We start from the raw sequence: 12,577 nt of genomic DNA, 5'->3' as shown, positions 1-12,577 counted from the left end.
CTGGTTTATTAATGTATATATAATACTTTAACTTTTTTTATGTTTACGGTTCACTATCTAATAATTGATTGGGTTATTAACAGCGGCAGTAAATAAAGCATCACAACGGCACTCAGAAACTAAATTAAAAGTCCGATTATTTTAAGCATACGGTGAAAATTAAGTCTTAAAGTAATTGCCCAGCTCAGCTTAATGGCGATTTTAAACTTGAAATTATGCGTTTAAACACAACCATTGGATCTAGTAAATTAGTGTTAGTTTATGTTAGTCTTCAGGGCTAAATACTGGTAGTAAGTAAAATAAAAGACAAGAACAGAGTTTCATCCCTTTAACTGTCTGGCTGTAAGCACATATAATTATGTTAAATATTAATGACTTAGTAGTGTTAGGTTATGTTCCATGATCTGTCAGTAAACAGACAAAGAATTAAAAAACCTCGCTTGTACTTAAAATTTAGATTTTTTTGTCAGCAATTAACATTTGGAGGTAACAGATTACAACGTAAAACTCAAAGGTATGCCTTCAAAACGACAAAACAGATGCGTTGCAACTTTATCACACACGTGGTGTTTATCAAAATTGATAAAGTATGTTTCCGCCCGGGATCGAACCGGGGACCTTGTGCGTGTGAAGCACACGTGATAACCGCTACACTACGGAAACTTGACAACTAAAATCAAAAGAAAGGCTATTTTGAAGTAAATGTAAAACGGGTTACAACTGCATTTATTACAACTCATTTTGATGGTGTCTAACATTTATATGATGAATGTAATGAACAAACAAAAAGGATACAGCATAGAGGGCGCAGTTGTACTTGAAGCTTAGCACCAAATCCCAAGTTTGCAATATTGGTTACAACTCAATATTAAATACACCTTTTTTTCGCGGGGAAATGCGTTACGAATCCTCTCCCTCGGCTCGGTGGTGCCTGGTGGTGAAGGGTTATGTAGGGCTCGGCACTGTGCATACCCACTCAAACCCCACGGCCTTACACAGCAAATCGTGCTGGGATAGGGCCAAAGGGAGAGACTGCCCGTGAATATGAATAATAACGTTTTATTTTCTTTCTTACAAAAAAATCCAAAAAATAAGGCATTTAGCGTATACTTTTTATTATGCGTAAGGTGTAAAGTAATTTACTTTTAACTTACTTGCTAAATATAAAGTTCTTTTTACGTCATAAAATCTTTATATAAGAACTAATCATTAACTGAATTGGTAATAATAAAATAATTTTTATGTAACACATTGTATTACATTGGGTAGTATAGTACATAGTACTTTTTCAGAATATGATGTGTATGTACATTTGCTATAAAGGTTTATCTTTTTTTTAAATTTTATATTTAATTTTTAATATTACATTACTTAAGTTACGGGTTAAGATATTTATTCCTCATTAAGAAAATCACATTAACTAACATAAGACAAAATACTAATACAATAAAACATCATGCTTATCAAATTATTACAACAAATAGCAGGCGAAAAACAATCTCATTATTAGATAAAATACTATATTTTTGTAACAGTTACTTATTAATTACTGTTACTCCAAAACTTTTGTTGCTTTTCAATAGTAATATGTTAATTCGTTAAATTTTCAATCCCATCTATCATTGCGCGGTACATTCAGTAATCACATGAATATATCACAACTGGATATGACATTTTATATAATTTATTTATTTCTGATCATTCATCAACTTTTTCTTTTTCATGGGTACTTTTATTTTATTGACTGTTTACATATGCTAATACATGTCTTATGTATTTTTGCACTTCTTACGCTTGCCCTATCCATTTATTTTTCAAATTGGTTGCCTGGAAGAGCTCGCTCGCAAGTGATAGGGCCGGGCCACCAGTTGCTTTCCGTTTCATTCATATTATTTCTGTATGCAACGAAGTATTAATAAAGTAAACATAAAAATCATAATGAAGCTATCCGAAAAGACGGAAAATACCTAATGAAGGTGGCAGGGCAATATAGCGCACTTGGCCTCCTGGACATAGACACAAGACTCCTTGAATCCTCCCCTCCTCTTCAAAACAAACGAATGTCCACCAGTGACGTCACGACGCATTCAGATTGCAAATAGATGCCTAAAATAAAAGATCATTAATTCATATTTTGTCAAATAGATTAGTAACTCTGTCTTAGTGGCAATAGGTAGTATGGATACGAAATATTATACAAAAGTTGTTAAAAGAAATAAGTTGTGCTTAATTAAACCAATACTATCTACTTAAGTTGTACATAGGTACGTATATAAGTTATTAAATACCTCCGACGACAACATTGTCGAGGAATTAGTTAGATAATGTTTAAAAAAAATATAGTCAATAACAATACTTATGGTAACACAGTACCAACATCTTCTGGTTACAGGCCACACACGATACATCAAATGTGTATGTAAGAGGCTAAAGATTTAACTTTCTAAACCTAAATAATATATGAGTATAATACCTAATATTTAATATAATATCAACCATAATTTAAAATATAATTCTATATTATTTGTACACACATTATATTCTGCATATAAAAAATATGATTAAAAGAAAAAAAAATTTTAACAGATGACTAATTTTCATTGAGAATACTTTTATTTTTATTATTTTTTTGCAAAAAAGATGCATTCGCTGATGAGTTAATAGCATTATATGGTTTATTATAAAAAATTAAAATTCTATTAATGTTAGATTTTGGACCTGTTTATACACGAGGTAGAAAAACACAAAGTAAATAATGAACTTCTAGAAATCACAAGATCATTGTAAAATAGGGTAGAGGCAGCGACCCGCGATAGAGTCATTTCCTGATTTTGATGTCGCAATGATGTTAATATTGAGTATAAGCCAGGTTTTCAGATAAAATTATTAGATAAAAATATAAAAAAATAGATTTAATTATAAATATTGCAGAAATAATTAATTATTGTACAAAAATAGTTTAAATATAAACGTGTTATGTAGAAATAATTAAGTAAAATACTGTTTATATGTGAAAAAGGAAGATACTGGCTGCCCACAACACAGGGAATCCTAGTGTACTTTACTTTGTCTAAATATTCCTGTATTTTGTGTCACATAAAGTTTTTTTTTTCTTTCTTTCAATAAGTATTTGTCCACTCGGAAATAGTATTTGGGTAATCTTTCAACAGCAAACACTAAGCCAATGTGTTGTATAGCAAAAAGAATTATAATTTAATATTAAATTGTTATACTAAGGGTCTGTTTCACAATGTCCGGATAAGTTCCAAATAAGCTATTATTTACATATCTGTAGGATAAACTAGGACGTTTCACGACAGTCAGATAGCGCTATTCGTCATGAAATGCGAAGTATCTTATTTGGAACTTTTACCTTTCGAATAATTTATGTGTTGCATAGCTATTTGTTACTTTATTCATACATTGTGAAACAGGCCCTTACAGTTACATTAATTAAAATTCAACATAAATACTAAACGCATGTAAAAGAAACATGGTGTTATCTGGTGGTTTACCGTGTACTCTTGGTTAGCAACAGCGGCTGGTCTGGGTTGATGCCTAATTTCAGTTAATTCTATCCTTCACATACATGTACTAACCTTTGTAAAATTTTAATGTTAAAGTAATTCCGTTACTTAATCTTTTTAAATATACTTAAAAAATAGATTCAAACCCAAGCAACATATTAATCAATTTTTTTAATTGATATGGTTTTAATATTAATTTAAAAATTAATTAAGTTTATGTTTTTCGATATATTCAGATTTCTTTTATTCAAATATTCATACAAATAAAGCGTCTATATGTAAGAACTGTACCTCAGATATTTGGCCTAAAAATGTGTTCTATTTTTAAATTTCTACTTAATTTTATTACAGACCAAATCAAATAAATCTCTAGATAACTATCATAGTTTTTCGAGCGGATCACGAAAATTCTCTGTTTCATTGTGTGTAATTCATGAGGCATTACGTTATTATGGTATTTACGTAAATTTGGTAATAGTATCATTCCCTTTATGGCCCTTTTTGTCCGATAAAATCTATAGGCCTTTGTTAATAGATTGAATTATAAAATTTAAGTTACTCTCAGGGCTATCAGTATATAGATAATATTTAGGAATGTGATAAGGGTCTACAGTCGAGAGTTCGGTCCCGCAAACAATTGATTTTTCTCCTCCTGTCCGTTTGCCCCCTGTTCTATAAAAAAAAATATTGACTAGATCGTGTCATGATATTATTCCTTTAACTTAATCCGTCGACGGCGTGTGTCACAAGAAGACTTTTCATTTACTAGCCTATTAGAATCTACAAACTATGACGAAATAAAAAAGCCAACGGTTTCGGGCCATTTTCAAGTTCTTAATAAATTTGTGTTTAATTATATATATATATATAACAATGTGTGTGTCTAAAAAATACAAGATATGACATCACAAATTCAACACACTTACACATCAATTACATTAGAACTTAAACAATATATCAAAGAAAAAAACTAAAGAAACGACCACAAAATAAACAAAAATAAAATAAAACAAATATTAATAATAACTAATAATATAAATAATGATTAAAACTAAAAGATAAAAATAACAGTAATAAATAAACAAAATGAAAACTTAAACCACATTAAGATTTAAGAGTCTTCAAAACAAAGTTAATGTAATGTTAGGATATAAATGACAACCCTACATCTGTTAACATAAAATCGCTGTGCGTGTGATTCTTACAATACCTTGTTACGGATTGGGCAATTTGATAGTTAAGGATCGCTAAAGGGTTACCCACAATAGATAAACCTAATTAAATTTCGTTTACAACTTGTTTCCAGCGATGCACCCGTTTTTTGTTTTTAACATGACTATTTAATTATATTACTTTAACATTAGTTAAAACACACATATACAATCATGTGTCATTGTATTTACTTCTGATAATGGCGTGTACGCTTCCGTTATCATCGGAGGACGTAAATTCTATATATTAACAACGTCCAACAAAAGAATGTAAGCTGAAATAATAAAGTGGGTCTTCTACACTCGGAGCGTAATTCAGACGATTGAAGAAATCACCTCGCATATAAAAAAAAAGCTTTAGTGAGCAAAATGCAGCCTACGTATATAAGTTCCCTAAAAAATATTTGGGTAACATTTAAATGTCTTGCAAGTGTAGCGAAGATTGCTGGGTTGACCTGTAGACTCTATAAGCTTAGATTATGCGTTATATTCCCGTTATTAAAGGCCAGCCGCACATCCATTAAAATGGGTTAAAGTCAAAGTCAAAAATAATCTATTTATATAGGTAACCCAATGAACACTTATGAACGTCAAAAAAATACATTAAATGCTTCCAATTTAACATTTACTGACAGTTCTCACTGGCTATAAACTCTCCGCCAAAAAAGGAAGGAATTCCGGTGGATATTTTTTCTGTGTTTGCATCGACCTCTGGCTATGGTTATGGTGAAGACTGGTATGTTATATACGAAGACATATGCAAGGCAAATAACATTACCAACTTTTAAAAACGAAAGCGATGCGAACACACACTTTGTTCATTGATGGTTTTAGCGTCACAAGTATTATAGGCAGATATTTTGATAATTTATACTCGAAACTACAGAACAGATTGAAACTTATTTCCAGTTCTTCTCGGCAGTTCTACGCCCTTGAGAACTCGCAGTGAATGTTAAATTAGAATTATTTAATAACTAAGTATTTCTTACCAGTACATTGTGTTACCAGGATGAATACTACTGAAATGAGTACTAATATGATTTTGAATTTGAATTTAAATATTACTAAAAATTACTATAAACGTATTATTTAACGCACATAATCCCCGGCTCCTTATGTAGTGAGAACTGAAACCTGTCTTCGCAGTTACACGTACTGTAAAGCAATATTTAAAAAATCCATTGTTTACGAAGGTAATCTATTTTAGTTTAATTCTGACTAGTGTACATACGAAGATTAATAAAGTTGGAACAAAAATTTACAATTTTAATTAATTATGATAGTAACGGAAGAGGTAAGGTAATAGCCGTGTCGAAACCATGTATAGAAGATAATAATTTTGTTAATAAGCACACAAGACAATAGGTTTTGTTTGGAGTGTAGGGTGGCCACGCGATTCAACAACTGGAAATAATGAAAACATGAATTATTATTGATAAGTTAAAAAAAACTAAGATTATTGATAGATGAAGATGACCACAATAATTTTATTATGTATGTCCAAAATAACTTTTCGTTTCGTTGGTACCAAAAAGACTAGTTTACCTGCAATATATTTGTTTTTATACTGTCCATGGCATCCACTTCCAACACCATGTTTCCAAATAGGGAGGCAAACGAGCCTACGGGACAACCATTAAAGGCAGTCATCACAGCCCACCCCCACTCTCTCTTAATCGGCAGCTGACTGGAGTGGACTATGGGTTTTCATCGGTTTCTACTGTGTTACCAACCCCGAACAGAGTGGGTGAAAAAGCTCTCTTTTAAAACAATTCGGCATCATATCTCCCAGGGATTTGGAAGTCGATTCCACAGTTCGCTAGTTAGTGTTAAAGCAAAAGAGATATTCTAAGGGCGTGTTTCACAATGTATGGATAAAGTGGCAATTAGCTATGCAACACATAAATTATTCGAAAGATAAAAGTTCCGAATAAGATACTTGGCATTTCATGACAAATAGCGCTATCTGACAGTCGTGAAACGCAAAAATACTGTTTATCCTACAAATAAGTAACAAATAGCTTATTTGGAACTTATCCGGACATTTTGAAACAGGCCCTAAAGCTTGTATTAATTATAATTCGATAATGATTTTATGGTCACCCTCGAAACGCAGGAGCTTTTGAATGACACTGCGTGCCGGACCGCCCACGGAACATCCGGCATTTTGTTAACGGATTGCGAGTTGCGACCCGGGACTCGAACCTATTAAGGCATAATTAAAAGGATAATGGTATTTAGAAACATGGCATTTGAGATTTAAATAAACTATTATCTGAATTTTAAGTATGCGATACTGATTTTAGTATAAAGGAAAGTTTGTTAAGGTTAGATCATCTTTACCACTGATCTGATTTTAAAATGATTTTGTACAATTTGTTATTACCAATTTTTGAAAGGCCGGCAACGCACTCGCGAGCCCTCTGGCATTGAGTCCATAGGCGGCGGTTAACATCAGGTGAGCCTCCTGCCCGTTTGTTCCCTGTTCTATAAAAAAAAATGTAAACTACATTCCTTACAAAAAAAGACGTATATATAAGTCGTATAATTAATACGCATAAGTCATCGTTTTGGATATGAGACAAATAAAACCATGGTTAACACCTAATTATTAATGAAATAAAGTTTTCGGATTGAAGTGTTAAAAGTTTCCTACTTTTTGTATGGTAGTAATATTATTTTTTTCAGAGGTCGTTGTAATCATCTAATAGTTTTATTGTGGGGTTTTGACCCCCCTCAATTGACTCTAATCAGCGCCTGTGCACTTGCCCCACCCCACGGCAAATCCATTCTCCGACCGGAACAAAAAGGAAGTTAATGGATTTGTATTTTTTCCTTTACTGCCTGGCTGAGGTCGCTCAAGATTTAGAGCCTGTTCCAGGTGAGGTGCTAACGTTTCCACACAAGAAGAATAGCCAAGGCCCGTCCTCCAAGGATCGTCATCATCCAAGACATTAATAGTTATAAACATAGCGAATGGCATAATAAATACATGTTACTCGTTAAGTAGTGTTATTTTATCACATTATAGTTCCATAGACTCCCTTCCTACCACGACGATTTCGTTGTATTTTTTACTATGGACAAAGGTTGGTGGTCCAAAACTCGATGTGGGCCACAAATATTGACCAATTCTGTCACATCCGTCATACTATGTTTGGATAACAGATTTTAGATATGATGAGTAAAATAAAAGTGAATTTCCAAGTAAAAGGATTTCTTGAACTATTTTTTTATAGAACAAGGCAAAAGGCCAGAAGGCTCACCATCAGGATGTTAAGTGATACCAAACGAACTGTAACTATGCTCGCTTTAATTGTTCATTGGCTTTCCAAAACTATTAATATGCTGTATAACCACGATAACAATAATAATCCTTGATTTGATTCCACTTTAAAAGAAAAGAAAGGGCTTTTGTTAGCTCTCATGGTAAAGCTATCAAAAAATACACTTATTGTTTTACTTTTTTATGATAATATAACTCGTAATGAACTATAATTAATAAACTGCATTAGGTAAAAACCTATGACTCGAAGGAAGCGAAATTTCGTGTTTGTTTGTCTAATTGTGTTCACGCTTTTATGAAAAGAGACAGAAATTATTTAAAGCAGATTGGTTGTTTTGTAAACATTAAGGTACGATTATTGTTAATATTTTATGAAGATGCACAAATAGTCTGCGTACCCTTTATAACGCCTTCATCTAATAAGAAATATTGATTATGATGAATTTGGTATTAAGATATGAATATATGAAAAACAAACAAAAAACCTAAATAAATAAAAAACAATTTGAAAGAAAAGAACTTGGAACCTTAAACTTATTTCATTTAATAAAAAATAACGTTTTGTGTTATTTTTTCACAAAATCGTAAAAAAACGGCAATGCCAAAATACATATTCAAAGACGTCATCCCAAGACGCTTTATATATATAGATTATATAAATCAACAAGTACATATAAAATATAGGTTATATAAATCACGAGTCCGCGATCAACTCCTAATATACCGAACCAATCAATCAAATTTGCACCGTGTGTAGATTGATCTAACTTAAAAATAGGATAGCTTACATCTCACTTTATACCTGCAATATTATTTTATTGCAAATATTTGTTTATTATTTCTTACAATTCTAACAGATGGCGCTGTCACAGTCACATAAGCTATCTATCTACCTTTCACATAAGTGCTCCTACCGTTTCTCTTGAATAGTTTACTACTATGTAATATAACAAAAACCTTAGCCACAGCAACGCTTGGTCGAGTCTGCTAGTATATGTATATAGTTTTATAAATCTTGGGTACATTTTATTGTTACATTACAATTATTAATTATATTTAAAAGCTTTGCCACTAGGCAAAACAGACGAAAAAAAGAATAAATGACTGCAGATATTCATTACATATATTTTGTACCGCTATGACCGTGTATACAGTTATTTTTTAAGATTTTCAAATGGCCCAGGTTTCACATTTACCTGTTAACAACCTTTGGTACCAAAACACAGAGATAAAATCAAACCATCCTAAAACAACTCGGAACAAGATTCACAATCACAAGTTTACGACATCTGACCTGTGACATGACTAAAATTGGAAATCTATTGAATTTACACTAGTAACATCAACATAGTTACACTGTACCGTGTATATATAAGGTATGTTTTACTTTGATATGTATGTATTGACAACTTGTCAATGTCAAAGACATTATCTTTGTAATCAAACTCCTCCGAAACGGCTTAACCGAATTTTGTGTGAATTCGTTGGAGAATATTTCGTAAGTTTTAATACCCCCCATTGATAAGCGACATATTACTTGATAAGCTTAGCTAGTGCTAAAGTGCTACATAGCATATATGCTAGTTTGTATATAACCTATAATTATGAAACTTCATGAACACGGAGTGTATGCGTGGCGTGTATTACGCACGTCATCTATGCAACGAGCCATATAGATTTATAGAATAAAGCCGGTAATAGATTATTTTTTTTCAATATTTATAGTCTATTGTAGTCGGCTTAAGGGACTACGTTTTCGGACCAACCCACGCGAGATGAATTCAAAATCTCAAAAGTTCTTTGACCCGTATCAAACCTATTCAATAATAAACTCTAATTCAAACACACAAAGTTTAGTTTAAATCGTATATAAATTTATGGTTTATATTCACGAACCATTGTCATGTTGGATCAAGTATAGTGTATGCAAACTTTGACAGGGTCATAATGCCTAAGTGAAATCGTAAATGAGATGTCAAAACGAAAACCATAGTAAAAAAGCTAAATCATTCATTAGCAATTACGAGCAGTCATACACTCCCATCCCTGAGGTCGTAAGTTCGATCTTCGGCTGTGCAAAACTGGACTTTCTATGTGCGCATTTAACATTCCCGCGAACCGAAGCAAAACATCATGAAGAAACTGGCTCGCCTTAAACCCAAAAAAGTAGACGACGGCAACAAATTATCATGAAATAGATGAAGAGGTAGAAAGTAGACCTAAAAAGGTTTAGATAAAGAAAACACTTTTTTACCGGATCGAAGCTATGTGTTATTGTAAACTAATAATTATTTAACATAACTTAAAATTCCGACGTTTCGCGTGCTAATTTATTTAATTTTAAATAATAATAAGTTTACAATACTACATAGCTTCAATCCGGTAAAAAAATGTTTTCTTTAAATATATGTCTATAAATAAATATGTAAAAGCTATGTTAATAAGAGAAAATAGTAAGGTTTAGAATTATTTGAAATCATTTAATAAACACTTTTTTCATACAACGTATATATTCTCAAAACATCTGGCAAACCAGAAGTCAATGCTCCTTAATGTGGCAATTGATTTTTTATACTGCCTATCGAATGGAAACTATCAAAGCATCCATCACAGGCTCATCACAGGACTTAGATAAGTGAGCCGCGCAACGCAATCGCTCATGTCCATCCAATCGTCGGCCATTTGTGCGCAATTTGTTGCCAAGTGACGCGCAACAAGTATTTATCGTGTAGGGTTACCATACGACTTCATAAAGTTACTTTGAAGAAATGGATGGAGGAAAATATGAGCCGTTTAAGTATTACGTAAGCTCTATAGGGGGGGGGTTGTCTTTGATTTTCTTATTTGGTTATTACATTAACCTGCTCCTTCCTGCTGATAAACGACAAATCTTTGTTTTTACTCAAGATGTCATAATATGGAACATGGTGTAATAAAAGCAGGTTCCTTCACACGTTGTGTAATAGAAAAAGACTTGGCGATTAAAAAGAGTGGCGGAGAATTTATTGCCAGTTCTTCTCTTCCGTTCTACGAATATTTAATAAATATTTCTTGTTTTGACGTTCAATAAGTGTATATTATGTTACCTATATGAATAAATGATTTTTGTTTGTTTGTTTGTTTGAAACGATGCTTTACGAAAAGAGGGAGAATCCACAAAAACATATTTTTCTTAAGTGCCCAATAGATAAATAATATTATGTAGAAATCGTTGTATGAATCATGCAATATAAAGGACTTTGTCAAACAACAGCAAAAACCTGATTAATACGAAAAACTTAGTCACCCTACTCGCACGCGCAGTTTCCTTGTTAGGCATCGCACTGAAGGAAGCTGTCCTATGTTAATGTGATGTGCATTCTTATATAGGCCGCTCAATCTTGCGATAATATTTCACTTTGACACTAATGTATGGAAATGGTAAACGTAGATATGGTATTTAAATGCTCAAGCGCTTACGATACGGCACTGTACTCATTAGGAAAGCGAGTAGAAGAACTAGTACTGTTATATACTTTACGCCCTTATAAATAAAAATGCGCCGTTTTAACGCGTCTCTTTTTATCTCAGCGTACACACAATTTGACAGAAAGAGACGAAATAAAATTGCTAGAAAACTGAAATATCGTTCTGTTTCTGGATTATAACTAGTAAATATTGGCTAATACGAGATTGTGTGTCATATAACACTTAAATATTAAAAATCACTTCTCCAGGAAACATAACATATATATATTGTAAATATAACTTAATATTCTTTAAGATTCCCAATTTTTAACTGTTGAAGGATTATGGATTAGACGTTTCCAAAATCACGGCACTGTAATCTGGTTTACCCAAAGTAAATAGAAGAAGAGACGAAGGCAAGAAGAGAAGAGAACGTGGTCCATTTTGAAATACCGCGACTGTTATAGGCTAGATTATGTAAAAAAGTTAAAAAGGCGGACTGTACAAGAGATGTGAAGATAAAGTAATACTGCTTTTAGACAAGGTTTGGCCAAGAGGGGCGCGTAGGGGCAGAAAGGGTCTGAAGGAGGTATTTGTCTAATAAAGGCTTCTTTGTTATTCGCTAAAAAGCCTGTAAAATAACTACTAAACATCTTGTTTTAAAATATAGGTCAATGCTATCTAGTCTATCAGTATTATGAATCACTTTTAAGAATACAAATTGTTTCTGAGTTTGATTATCAAATCAATCAAACAATTTAATTACTAACATTGATGAAAATATTGATGTATTTTACAACAAACTTCCAACTTACCGTAACGTTAATTATCATCCTTTAATTAATTCTCTATTTAGTTATAGTTATTATTACTTTTCTTAAAGGTTTTTTGTTAAATTTTTCCCTTCCCAGCTTGCTTATGTTCTAATATAATTGATGTGTATGTGTATAAAATTCGTGCATAACTTTTTGTGTAATGTTATGCATTTACACGTGTTTAAGAATATATAAATAAAAAATACAAAATACTAATCGTAATTTATACGAGTCGTAGTACTATTGCATGTTAAGGATATTATGATAGGTAATTTTATTACTTGCTGTCAA

The 12,577-nt window shown here is 32.1% G+C and overlaps 1 non-coding gene across 1 annotated transcript; it reads right to left on the bottom strand.

Annotated features, from left to right (window-relative positions):
- Window positions 1–590: 590 nt before the first annotated feature.
- Window positions 591–663, bottom strand: Trnav-cac. Its single transcript has one exon. It is a non-coding gene; the product is annotated as a tRNA-Val (tRNA).
- Between the last annotated feature and the right edge of the window lie 11,914 nt (window positions 664–12,577).

The sequence above is a fragment of the Pieris rapae genome, chromosome 13 (assembly GCF_905147795.1).
Source record: "Pieris rapae chromosome 13, ilPieRapa1.1, whole genome shotgun sequence".
NCBI lineage: Eukaryota > Metazoa > Arthropoda > Insecta > Lepidoptera > Pieridae > Pieris > Pieris rapae.
The sequence above is the reverse complement of the archived record's forward strand: the minus strand, read 5'-3'. Positions and strand labels throughout refer to the sequence as shown.